General features: G+C 44.5%; 1 long non-coding RNA gene across 1 annotated transcript; it reads left to right on the top strand.

Annotated features, from left to right (window-relative positions):
* The first annotated feature begins 2527 nt into the window (after positions 1 to 2527).
* Positions 2528 to 9538, top strand: LOC136351672 (uncharacterized). The gene is made up of 3 exons (XR_010734857.1): positions 2528 to 2848; positions 3825 to 3881; positions 8968 to 9538. It is a non-coding gene; the product is annotated as an uncharacterized lncRNA (long non-coding RNA).
* The last annotated feature ends 4377 nt before the right edge of the window (positions 9539 to 13915 follow it).

Raw genomic sequence — 13915 nt, 5'->3', positions numbered from 1 at the left:
GGAGATTGGGCCTTTCCCTGAGTAGGTGTGCCTATGAACTGTTGGGGTCCGGGCAACCTCTTAAGTTATTGGGCCTCGGCCAACCCCAACTGGGCCGGATTGTTATCAGTGGTAATTAAGCATGGCTAAGCATATAGTTCTAGCTTGGTCACATAAGTAACATGAGCTAGTTGATTTATTACCCAAGGTTGACAAAGGATAGATATCAAATAATAAGGCACAAGCAAGCAGATAGACAATACTCGGATCCCCTGTAATTAGCAAAACATGCATATTTATTTGCAAACGGTAAAACATTTGTAAAGTAGGATCAAAATGCTCAAGGGGAATGTGTGACTTGCCTTGCTTCATCAAAAGAATCTTCTGAACTCTTTTCCTCGCGACCGCAGACTTCTGAAATAATGGATTCTACGCGCTGGCACGCAAAACGAGGAAAAACTCTAATAAAAACCAAGCAAACATTGCATAAAAAGTAAACAAACATATAGAGCTCAATTTTAGATGAATTATGCAAGTTGAATGGCCCAATTTGGAGTTCATATCAATTAGATATGAATTTTACAAGATTTGAGCCATTTAAATCATTTTTTATAATTATTAACGAATTATTGCACAATTACTATTTATTTTTACAAAGGAAAAAGGGGGCGCTGACATCATCAAGGGAGAGGCGCGCCAACAGGTGGACCCCACACGTCAGCGGCATAAGGGGACGGGCGCACGGTGGACTCGGTCCACCGCGGCTCGAGCGGCACCGTGGACGGCGGCAGTGCACGGGCACGGCTCAGGCCGGCCCGGCCGAGCGACGGCGCGGCAACCAGCGGCGACGGCGCACGCGGGCAACGGCAGCGCACGCGAGAGAGCGGAGACGCGGCGCGACAAGGGGAGGTGGCAGCCAGCTGCCCGGCACGGCCGGCAGCGGCGCGGGTGCATAGCACGGCAACGGCGACCCGGTCAGACAGCCCCCGGCGACGGTGGCGCGTCACGAGCAGGCCCGGGAGGCGGCCGACGAAGGGGAGGAAGAGGGAGAGGGAGGGGAGTGCTCACCGAGGGGCACGACGGCGAAAGGGGCGGCCGACGGCAATGACCGGCGGCGGCGGGGCTCCTCAGGAAGACGACGCGACGGAGCTTCGGCGACGGGCGTCGCTCGGAAAGGGGCGGACGGGCTTGGCTGCACCATGGGATGAAAGGAGAGCTGTTAGGAGGGGGAGAGGTGGCTCACGGCGGCGTGAGTCGCTGGCCGGAGATGAGAAAAAACGGCGGATTCTCACCTCGAGCGGAGAGGCCGGGGTTCCAACAGCGATTGGAGCCAGTAGAGTGGTGCCGGAGGGGCTGTGCGGTATGGCGGAGCCAGCGGAGGCAATAGTGTCGCGCGGAGTGGTTGGCAATAGCGGAAGAGTGTGACCGGAGGCGGCGAATGTGGCGGCGGCCTCGGGTTTGCCGTGGAGGTGGTTATTCGGTGGTGGAGAGGGGAAAATAGGCGGTGGCCGGGCTTGCCCTTGAGACGGCGAAGCCGGTGGAGGTTGCCGCGTGGCACGCCGGCGCTAGGACGGCGGTGATGTGCGGCTGGAGGCGGTACAGGCGGCGGTAGCTTGGCCTCGTGATGGGGATGGTGCTGCGGGGTTGAAAGGGGAGCACGAAGTGGATGCCGGGGCGCGGCATGACGCGACACAGCTTTTGGTGGCAGTGGTGCAGCACGGCAGAGGTGGGAGCGGCTGTGGCGGCCGGCTCGAGGGTCACCGGCGATCGGCAGCGCGCGGGAGCGGCGCAGGGAGAGCGAGGGAGGCGACGGGAAGCTCGGGGAAGGAGGAAAAATGAGAGAGAGAGAGCTCCGGGGTTAGTTTTTATAGGCTCGGGGAGGGAGAAATCGTGGCCGGGATGGGCGGCAACGGCCGGCATGGTGGAGTGGCGACGTGGGCACGTGGCGGGGGGAAACCGGCGCCCTTTTTTTGGGGGAAAGAGAGAGAAGAGGTGGAGGAGGTGGTGGGGATGCAGTTCCACCGCTTGGGCGCAAAGGGGGATGGCGGGGTGGCGTGTGGGGCGGCAATGGCGGCATGGTGGCGGTTGGAGGCGGGCTGGAGGTGGGAGGAAGAGCTGACAGGTGGGGCCTCGGGTCCACCTGTCGGCCGGAGGGAGGGGGAGGCCGGTTGGGGGGGGGAACAAACTTGGAGGGGGGGAGCGAGCTAGGCCGGTCTGAGAGAAAGAAGCATGTGGGCCGCGAGAGAGAGAAGGAAGGCTTGGGCCAAAAATGGCCCAAGGAAGGAAGGTGATTTGATTTGTTTTCTTTTTATTCTAATTGATTAAATGCACTTTGTGATGTTAAAATTACTTCTTGAGCTCCGAAAAATTTACGGAAAAATCCGGAGAGTATTTTAGGGCAGAAAGAATGTTACAAAATATTCTCGGCCAACGATTTTTAAAGGAAATTTTAATTTCCTCTATAATTTCACTTGATTAATTTGATTTAACTTTTATTTAATTTCTAAAAATACATTATTTAATGATTTTTAGTCCCGAACGAAAATCTGGGCGTTACAAATTCCAACCTCCCATTTGCTCTTCCTCTCCCTAAAACTCTTGCTCCATCGAAGAGAAACAAGATCGCGCCGCCGCCGGGTGTCGAACACCTGGTGAGCGGGGGCTGCGCCGCCGCCACAGGGCTTCTCGGCCGATGTGGGTGGCGGGGTGTGGAGAGAAGTTGCTGTTGCTGTTGTTGGAAGGAGCCGGGAGCTGCTGAATGAGGAAGACCAGGCGTCGAACACCTACGAGCGTCGCCAACCGCTAGCCGCCCCTGTTTCGGCCGCACCACGCCGCGCGCCGTCGAACTCCGCCGTCTCGCCATCCCGTGGTAAGCCCTCGCGCCTATAGCAGTGCCTAGTCACCCTGAAGCTAGCGGCCCCCTCGACTTGGGGTGTGCGCCGCCGTTGCCATGCTGACTTGGTCCGCCACCACGCCATGGCTGAGCTCGCCATGGGGAGACCTCGTTCCAATGTAGCATCGGCGAGAATTTTCCTTTTCTATACTCCGTGTGAAACCTAGATGGTTAAATCGAGGTCGCCTGCACACGAATCAACCACCATTGCGCCGCCGCCGTTCTTGCGATCTCGGTGCCACCGAGCACCATCGCGCCGCGCGTCGGATGGCTGCCGTGCCTCGCCGCTGCCACCGGCGGGTTTCAGGTGATGCACCGCCACCTTTCCCCACCACGGGCCGAGCCGTCCCGGCTCGAGCCATTGGATCGCTGCGCGCCGTTACTCTGTTCGGTCGTGAGCGAGAGGTAGAAGACGATGGGGAAAAAGAAAGAACGAGAGATAGAAACCGTGTGGGACCCACATGTAGTTAGCGCACAGCAATCCTCCACCTAATGGTGATTAACCCACATAATGGCATGTGGGGTCCCTGTTATTAAAATCTAAGAAAACTTAGTTATAGATTTTGTTACAAGGACTGGTTGACCCCCTTGTCAATAGGGCCGGTCCCACCTGTCAATGACACAGCTTGTTTTCCAAAAGAAAATAAAATAGAGAAAAGAAATAGGGGGATGGCCCGCATGTCAACCACAGTGGGTTTTGGATAATGTTTCGGATTAAAAATAAATCAATTATAAACAGTACCATTTCACAATTATTGGTATTAATTCAAATTTGAATCTTTAAACTTACATAACTCACTCATTTTAACTAGGATTCGAATGAAACTTGAACCTAAATTCATCTAAAATCAAGATCTAATTGTTGGTACCACTTTCTCAATTTACTTTGTACTGTTTGAATTTTTGGTGATTTTATTTGAATTCTAATCAAATCTTTCGCACGTAAATTTAGATTCCGAAGGAGTTGCTGAGTTAATCAAAGATCCGGGTCAGCAAATCTGTGAGCAAGGCAAGTTATCACTAATCTTTGAGCATGTTGGACCTATTGCGAACTTATTTTGATTTAAATAAAGTTTGCATGCTATTTATATGTGAATGTCCTACTTTGTTACATCCCATACCTTTGATATTGATTATCCATATAATCTTTGTAATGCATGATGTCGTGTGTCTTTAGTCAATATTTGACAAATGCTTAGCCCATGCTAATTTAGACCCATGCATATTCATATTTGTCAAAATGCTTTATGCTTGGGCAATTACCTTAGGGAAGGTAATTGACATACGACGTGTGGAGACATGAGCGCCACATTGCCATGACAGTGATGAGATGATTTGTGAAAGAAAATTAAACTAAACAAATATTTTCGACTGGGACGGCTGGAGGACTTGGGTGGTGTCCGGTAAAGGCTAGTGCCATCCCTGGTCAATTAAGGACCGAGCCATGAAGTTAAACATGAAACGTCCCCAGTACAATCGTACTTCTCGAGTGGGTATAGACCTAGCGGAGTAAATAGCCGAGTGGAGGTAGTATCCCTGCATATTGGTTTCTTTTAGGTGTGTGAAGTGACAAGCAGTTTGCTAGCGAATGCCCGGAATGGATGGCCAGTCCGCTGGCGGATGCCCGTTACGGATGGCTAGAGACTGACTTGACAAGACTAAAAGAAGATACCCAAGAGAAGACAGTCGATATGGACTGGGTTCAACTTCAAGAAGCAACGTTAGGAATGTGTGTGTTTTTCCCTTCCCGGGAACGCCAGAACTCCTCTCACTGCTAGAAACTTATGACGCCTAAAGTGCACGAGGATATAAGTTCATGGAGCATATACTGCAAAAGTGAGGTAATTGAAAGGCTTTGCTGTGACGCGTCTCATGTGTTGGGACGAGGCTCATGTGTTGGGTAGTCGAGGAGTATGGGTAAAGTGTACATCCACTACAGTGTGAGTAAACCAAATCTATTCAAATAGCCATGCTCATGGTTAATGAGCATCGGGACATGTATTACACTTGGCTAGACTCTAATTTCTTAATTTGATTGGGTGGGATATGCATGATGATTTTTAGACTGGTGGATCAACTTCTCGAGAGGTTAGAAGGGGTAGACCCCAGAAAACCATGACGACCAGTGGCGGGAAGCTATCCTTGGGAACACAATGGATGGTGGACAGAACCATGGCTGTTTAATGAACTATAGAGATAAAATTTGATCAGTTTATGCTAGGTGTTAGGCTTGTGAAAAGAATTGCAAAATTGGCTTTATGCAAATAAACCATTAGCCTTTCATTGAATATCCTCAATCATATGCATCATTGTTGTGGTGGCTTGCTGAGTACGGTTGGTACTCACTCTTGTTATTTACAAATTCCATCAGAAGCTGGTGATGATGTCTCGGATGACCCATATGCTTACGACCACGAGGGTGAAGAAGATGGCGGCGCTTAGTAGGTCTTAGTTACGGTCGTTGCCTGTGGCAATGGCGTCGCCGCTACCTTGATTCTGCTGCTTATCTATTTCTGCTTTTGGTATGTATTCCGGACCGTTTGGTCCTATGTTCTAAGACTGCGTGCGGGCTTATGATGTAATAATTCACGCTAGACAATCGCAATTAATATTCCAGCAATGTAATCGTGAGTACCATACTACTTGATCCAGGGAAATGGTACTATTAACACGAGAGATTCCTGTTATAAAAACGGGGGTCTACATGGCGTGACCCAGCTGTCTCGGACAGAAGCCTAGGTACCCGAGGTAATGCAGGTTTCTCGAAGATTGTGTTAGGGAACCAACCGGCAACAAGACAACTGATAACACAAGACAAGGAGTAGATTTGTAATAATGTGAGCCCCTCCATGGACTATAAAAAGAAGGGGACAAGCTACGGATGAAGGGTTGGACTCTTTAGATCAGTATACTTCGCTTTGTAGCCTGAAAAGGCCTTCGTTGTACTCAGCTGATATAGGAAAGACAATGAAACCAACACAGGAGTAGGGTATTACACCTCCGGATGGCCTGAACCTGTATAATTCCTGTGTCTTTTGCTTGGCGGGGAGCTCGGGCTCCACAGATCCGCTCTTGCTTTGATCTCTTTCTACGCCGTACACCACAAACCCCCTGGTTGAATATTCACACTTGGGGAGGGGTCTCCACTCTCCATTGTCCGAGGAATCGCTCCATCGACAGATACTATTGAGAGAAAGCAACAGCAGTATCCGTGCACTTCCGTAGAGGCAAACATGAGCCTCGGATACCCTATGCTGTGGACCAGGGCATTGCCAGGACTTATATTCCGCACCACCAACCCCACTATGATACCCCTCCCCCCGCGCGCACACACATCCCACCACCACCACCGCCAATATACCTCATAAAATCATGGCCCAACAAGCATTAGCTTTAGGCCCAGCTGTCCAGAAGCCTAGTACTGCTTCTGTGACTGCGCATACACAAAGGGACTAGCTATAATTTTGTCGATAAAGATGTAAATACAGTACAATCATAATGTAATTGCAATAACTTTTAGAAATCCCCAGTAACATGCTATTTTCATGAAGCGGAGGTCACAAGACCGAATCTCCTCACCCGTGCTTACTATGATTTCTTTTCTTCCCAACTTACATGAATATTGAAGTAAATCTAATGATCTAAAATTATGTGAAAGTTATATCATAGTTACATGCAAATTATAATATAATTACATTATAGTTATACTGCATTTACATTTGATAAATTTTGTAAGCGTATAACAAAATCGTCCACGAATCACGCGAGAGACTGAGAGAGGCTACAGGGGTGAGATATTAGTGGCGCATCAGACACGACTCCTTCTTGCTCTTTGGTATATACCATAGTTATTGAGACCGGACCGGCAATTGAATCGGCAAAGCCGTCGGTTTACTGGTTTATTGGTCTGATCGGTCGAGGTCCAAAGCGGTTCAGTATCTAATAAAGAAATAACTCCTTTGTTCCAAACACAAGGAAGCACATGGCTTGGTGGTTGGCATAGTTGCTTGTATGCCTGGGAAAGGCGGTTTTCTGCAAAATCGGGCGGTCCAGCCGGTCTATACCGGTTTGATTGCACAGGCGGTCTTTTAGATGAGCCAGACCGGCAGAGGCGCTGGTTCCGGTTTTTTCCGGTCCGACCGCCAGTCCGGTCCGGTGTCAATAACTATGGCATCTTGGGGCAGGGCAGGATATGTAGAGGATACCAAGCTTGCAGCTCCTACTCGATCAGGATCAGTACTTCAGCTGTCGTGTCCTCGACGACCAGTTGCGCAGTCTCCTTGTAGAGACAGGGAACAACGGTTTTGGTGGCACTGAGGCCGGAGTAAGGAGCAAGCAAACAAGAGTGCCCTCAACCGGATCGGGTCCCGGCTTTCCCTACAAGAAACTGGCCCAGAGCAGCGCTGCTCCCTATAGCAGAATTGCCAGATGGCTGGACTACCCGGGAGGGGAGCCGGAGGCGGGACGATTGAATTGTCACCCATCGAGTATTCGAGGGCGGGATATGTAGAGGATACCCAGCTTGCAGCTCCTACTCGATCAGGATCAGTACTTCAGCCGTCGTGTCCTTGACGACCAGTTGCGCAGTCTCCTTGCAGAGACGGGGAACAACAGTTTTGGTGGCACCGAGGCCGGAGCAGGGAGCAAGCAAACAAGAGTGCCCTCAACCGGATCGGGTCCCGGCTTTCGCTACAAGAAACTGGCCCAGAGCGGCACTGCTGCCTGTAGCAGAATTGACAGATGGCTGGACTACCCAGGAGGTGAGCAGGAGGCGGGATGATTGAATTGTCACCCATCGAGTATTTGAGTACATACCATAGTTAGTTATTGAGACCGGACCTCTCCTAAAATAAGTGCAGTCGTGGATATCCGTGTCCAACGTTTGACCGTCCGTCTTATTTAAAAATTTTATAATATTTTTTTAAAAAAATTAGTCACACATAAGGTATTATTCATGTTTTATCAGCTAATAACAATGAAAATACTGATCATAAAATAATTTCAAATAATATGAACGGTCAAATATTGGACATGACCAAGGTAAAACTGCACTTATTTTAGGACAAAGGGAGTAGATAACAAACTAAGGCTGTGTTCGCTAGAGAGTGTTCCCAACCGGTACAGTGCGCACGGAAAACAGAACGATCCATTAGTACGTGATTAATTAAGTATTAGCTATTTTTTTTTTAAAAATGGATCAATATAATTTTTTAAGCAACTTTCGTATATAATTTTTTTTTGCAAGAAACGCACCGTTAAGCAGTTTAAAAATTTTGCGCGTGGAAAACAAAAGAGATAAGTTGGAAAACCTGGGGTAAGAACACAGCCTAAGTAATTTTACAGTCCATCAAAAAGTATCGGAAGGTACCACACTTTCTAGGGTCAAATCTAGTACCTCTAAGTACTACCTTGAGATATAAAAAAATAGTATAAAATTTAGGTACCTCGAGTTACTTTTTCAAGTACATGAAATTTCTCTTATCTTTATTTTCTGACTTGTCGCTAATAGTTAGTTGTTTTTTAATTAAATTAGCATGTGTTGGCTTGCTTTATTGAAGACTCCCGAGGTTTGGTTTATGCCATCTCACTTGTGATATTTGTGCAATGTGCTTAAGGCCCTGCTTGGTTTATGGTACTAATGGATTAGTCCCTCCATTTTAGTCCCTAAGGATCCAAACATGGATGACTAAATATGTATATTGGGACTAAAATCCACTAGTCCCTCGTGGAGGTACTTATAGGGACTAAAGTAACAGCCTCTCTCTTCTCTCTTCCTCGGTCCACGTGCTTTTAGTCCCTTTTAGTCTCTGGATCCAAACAGTAGGTACTAAAGTTTTTAGTCTAGGGATTAATTTTAGTCTAGTGATTAGATGATCCAAATAGGGCCTAAGTACGTGGATGTATATATCTGAAGTGTATGTGATCAATTGTGACTTATGTGGAATGTATGCAGGTGCATATGTGATCACCATTTTCTTAAGGGCGTGTGGTTTGAAATTCCATATATATATTAATGTGGTTTCCTTCCCTATTTCGTTGTATTTTTCCTTCAAGTTTTGATTTTTCTAATACAAATCCTTCTGTGGGCGAAGCAGTGAGCGGCAGGAGATGTGGGATGCAACAAGTGGCTGGGCCGTTTTATCACGTTCTGACGGATAGAAGTGCAGAGCAAGAGAAAGTTCAGAACCAACACACATCTGTCGCCGCAGCAATCAAATATGGTATACATTGCCATGTGAAAAGCATGTCGATCGGCAAAAGAACAGATGTGGACTCTTATCTGTCGAATCTTTATATTAAGTGTGGACAGGAGAATAATGAGGACACCAAAGAATTGATGTGGTCCGAGAGGCATGCATATATATAGAAGAAGAAAAAACTAACGACTGGAGATCGAATATTTCTTGTGCAAAAACATTGAAGCGGCCTCCTGCACACTTGTGGTCCAAATAAACTAGCTAGTTACATTTAAATGGGAAAAATATCTGTTTTGTTTGGTACAGAGTAAAATGTAATTTTTTTTGCCGCCTATTCCTAGAATAATCTAATCCTAATTTGAATTATTTGTAAAATATATTTTGACGGAGATCTTTTGTTTTCTTTTTGAAAGAAAACGTGGCTCTATGTTTTAATCTAGACTGTTATATTATGAATATGATCGGAGTACATCCCATCTCAACATTGTAAATAATGTTTATTTTCTCCCACTGTTATGATAATTTCAAGCTCTTGATTGTTCGCACAGTAACTTAATCAATTATATAAGACAAGGACATATAGCAACACAATTACAGCTAAAAATGGGCGGAGCTTAGATGTTAACACCAACCTGTCTACCCGGATTGAAGTCCCATATTTAGTGGTAGGCGATATTGATATCAACAGTGAGCTGTCTGCGGTGACTTTATCAATCTCAGGATATGTAGGATGTACGTGCGTATATATTCATAGGAGTGAGTGTGTACGTGTGTATATGAGCGTTTGTGTATAGTATGTTTTAGAAAAATGGGCCAACGGCCGGTTTTCCAGGTAGTGATATTTAACGTTTCAATGCAAAATCATGTAAAACATAGGTTTGCAAAAGAAAACCGAGGATAATTAAATAGTACAGAATAGTTTGCAAAAGAAAATCATGGCATTAATTAAATAATAGAGAATAGCCAATTTTACATCCATCAACCTTTCATAAAGTCTAAAATCCTCTCTTACTATATAGATATAACCCACTGACTCTAAAAGCATAACATGCAAAGATGTCACATTATCATCCACTAAAAAGATGTTATATCATCATCCACTAACAATCATTAAATTTAAACATCATGTAAACATGCTATAATATCTATAATTTTATAATTTATTAAATTTTAGAGCTTTTAGAATGCAAGCATGTTAAATCATCATCCCACATGATCCATATAATATTTTAATATATATCTTCGTTATTTTTACATGATATACTGTGTACCTCTATAGTTCATCCTCACTTAGTTAATGATATTTTTCTCTTCTCTAATTAAGCCATATCACATCAATTATTTTTAGTACTTAAATGATTAATCTATGGTCCCAATTATCTCTCTACTTTTCTTCTCCCATTAATTTATATTACCTCAATTATTTTTAGCCTTTAGATGATTAATCTAGGTCCAAACTATCTCAATACTTTTCTACTTTCATAAAGTCATATCACCTTAATTAGTTTTACATTTGAATCATCATTCTATATACTAGTTAAATTTAAATTATCACCGCGCCACCGCCGCTCCACCACTATGAGCCGACGCCGCCTGGCCGCGGCGCCACGCAGGATGGCCGCGCGCCGCCGCTATTAACGACCAAAATTGGTAAATCATAGATTGGATCCAAAGTAAGAACTGAAACGGATTTGAAGAAGATCTGTAGCCTTAGAAACAGAACCCGCATCGGCTAAGAGTTGTATCAGCTACCGTCTGCATCGGCTATTACCCGATCGGACGGGGAGGAGCCGATACAGCCGATCCCGGCAAAGCAGTCATGGGATCGTTACCGAGGATGGTTCAAACTCTACGCAAGTATTGCAAAGCATGGATTGAATCCAGAAAGGGCAATTGTATCTATTCATTAGGGGCAATTGTATCTATTCATTAGGATATTTTAGTAGTTTCCTTACAGATATTTTTGGTAAGAGTCCGCCTAAGGGACTTGTTCATATTTTGAGTTATAATAGAGATAGAGTCGTGTCCGGCAAGGACATATCATGTATTTTGGGTATAAATATGACCCGATACATTGTAAACAAACAACATCAGTTCAATAATATTCTCAGCGCATCGCCACCTTTTTCTACTTTCATTGTTTCGACGAGTTCTTGCTTTCGAGTTGGGCTGCATCGGTTTCGATCTTCGGCGAAAAGGTAAAATTTGTTATGGCGGTTTACGTTCTTGGGATTAGTGCTTACATCTTCATGACACTCTAATCTTGTTTATGTGAATCTCCGAGTTATCATATATGCTATATAATCTAGATCGATATCACTATCTAACTTCATCGGCCGGCCCGTATCATCGAAGATAGACGATTGGGCTAGATATTGATGTTGAGGTAGATTATATGGTGTATCTCCCATCCTGAAAAGGCTATCATCGTCCTGTTTAGATTTTATATTTCTCTTCATGCTTAATGCTGCATCAGTTAGGTTTGATCTATTAAGTAATGATCTGAATCATAATATCTAGCTTGTCTTATGATCGCTAATAGAGATAGCATCGGATTTTCTGCCGATCTTACCTGGTTTAGTTATCTTGTTCATTATATGTTACTTGGTATACTAAATCTGCCTTTTATATTAAGATCTCGCTCATTTGAAATATATTAAGCTATATTACCGGTCTGATTAGGTTATCCTGGTATTAGATCGATTCCTTGTTCTTTATATTTCGTCTATATTGATATCTTAGTATAAGGTGGTATCGGAGTACTAGCCGATACATGTCAGATTTGCCTTATCGGCTATGCTATGAATATATATAATCTTCACCTTGAAGTACTTTTACACATAAGTGGTTTATACTATCTCGGTATACTATCCGATCTATCCCAATCACTTGGTTTAAACATATTAATATCTACAGCCGATCAGGTGGATCTAGCTTTTCTCATCTTATATATTCCATTGCCAATCTAACACGTGTTGCATCAGCTTAATATTGGACGATACGTCATCGGCAATCCAGCCGATCGGCTGTCATTTATGGATTTAACTTTGTTTCCTCTTTGTTTCTTGTTGCTTGCAGGATCATACCAACTAGCACGCTCAGAACCCGAAAGCAATTCTTTGGACCTGCCCTAGAGTATTAACAAATGATGAACATGCAGAACCAACTTTTACATTCATTTGTCTAGACACGCTGGGTACAGTGATTCAGAGGTACAAGATAGTGCTGCCAAACAATGGAGAGCTAGGGACAAGCTCAACTAAAGATGTCGAACCCAAGGATAATAAGCAGGAAGGAAGTCCTGAAGAGTTCAAAAACTTGCAAGATCAGATTGGTTATGTTGTTCGTCACGCATTGATCAACTAGTCAGGAGTGCTTGTCAATACTTTAACTAATATGATTAAATATGTGGTTGATGGCACGATAGTTGAGCATCAGGCTAAGGGACCAGTTTTTCTTCCAGAAGGTGTTTTTCCACAATACAAGACTCTCAGTTCTGATAAACATCGGCCTATCTCAGGTTTGGCCCCAGAACAGCCGATAGTGTCAGTCTTAGCTCCTGGGAAACATGGTGCGTCGACATCGGCGCCGGGGCAACCAGGGTTTAATCCTCACGTTCTGGTCAAACAACAACCGCAACATATAGGGCAAAACATCCCCCGAATTACTCCAGATCAAGTCGCCTCTATGTTTAGGCCAAGGCAGCCGGTTATTGAGCCGATTCCACAGATAACCGTGGCACTGCAATCACCTATTCCGTAACTACATCAACCTGTTGGCTCTCAATTTGTTCCTGATCAACATATCCATATGGTGCATCAGTCTCCTTAGCATCACATGGGGGGCAATGTTAACTTCTAGTATCAGCCTCACTCACCTTAGGTGCAGTATCGGCTAGGGGGATCACCTCTACCCCAATATTTGCCTCACTATAACTAGTTAGACCAAGTGCAACAGCAATTTCAGGGGGTACCTCAACAGAAGCCTTTGGCTGATATGATAGCCGACATGATGAGGGATCAGTTTGGGCTCTATTAACTCTATTTTGTTAATAGAGTTATGAGCCTATGGAGTCGTGTTAGAATCGGAAATGTTTAAGTAATGGTTAGCCGATATGAGTAGTGTGGGAGTCGGAGTCTGTAATAATTTCCTTAATTAGATATAGAGTTTTAGATCAATTCGATCGTGATAGAGTCAGACTTAGTATTGCTTATAGGTATAAATATGTGCACCTGGGGTCTTTGTAAACAATAACAGTTCAATATTCAACTTTTAGGGCATCGCCACCCTAGTTTTGCTCTTGACAAGTTCTTGTTTATGAGATAGGCTACATCGGTATCAATCTCCAACAAGAAAGTAAGTTTTGTCAAAATCCTTCGCTTGTATTGGGAATTAGTACTTCCTTGGTTATGTTCGATATACTAGTTCTTCTTTTGCTTGCATTGCTTATCAAATATATTGGCTCTTGCTCTGATTCGTTCTGCTTTCTAAGTTTATGGTTTCTATATCAGTCACCCTGAAAAATGTTCATAGACTCGTTTAAATCCGTTAAGCACAATGTTAACCCCGAACTATTCTGCTTAGCTCTAATCTTCTAGGTTTTCGTGTGTTTATTACATTTACTCAAGTTGATAGATTCTTATCATAGTTTCATAAGAGTTTTAGCCGATGAAGTATCTGCTTAACATATTATAATTGGTTGCATCGATTAAATTTGCAATATTTATTATAATCAGCTAGTTACTGTGATAATGTCTCGATTAGGTCCGATCTATCTAGATTGTGATAAATAATCATAGTTTTTGATGATTTATATTCTATCTTGTTTTGATTGATATCAGTTAAC

This window comes from Oryza sativa, chromosome 9 (assembly GCF_034140825.1).
Source record: "Oryza sativa Japonica Group chromosome 9, ASM3414082v1".
NCBI lineage: Eukaryota > Viridiplantae > Streptophyta > Magnoliopsida > Poales > Poaceae > Oryza > Oryza sativa.
Note: the sequence above shows the minus strand (reverse complement) of the source record. Positions and strands in the feature narration are given on the sequence as shown.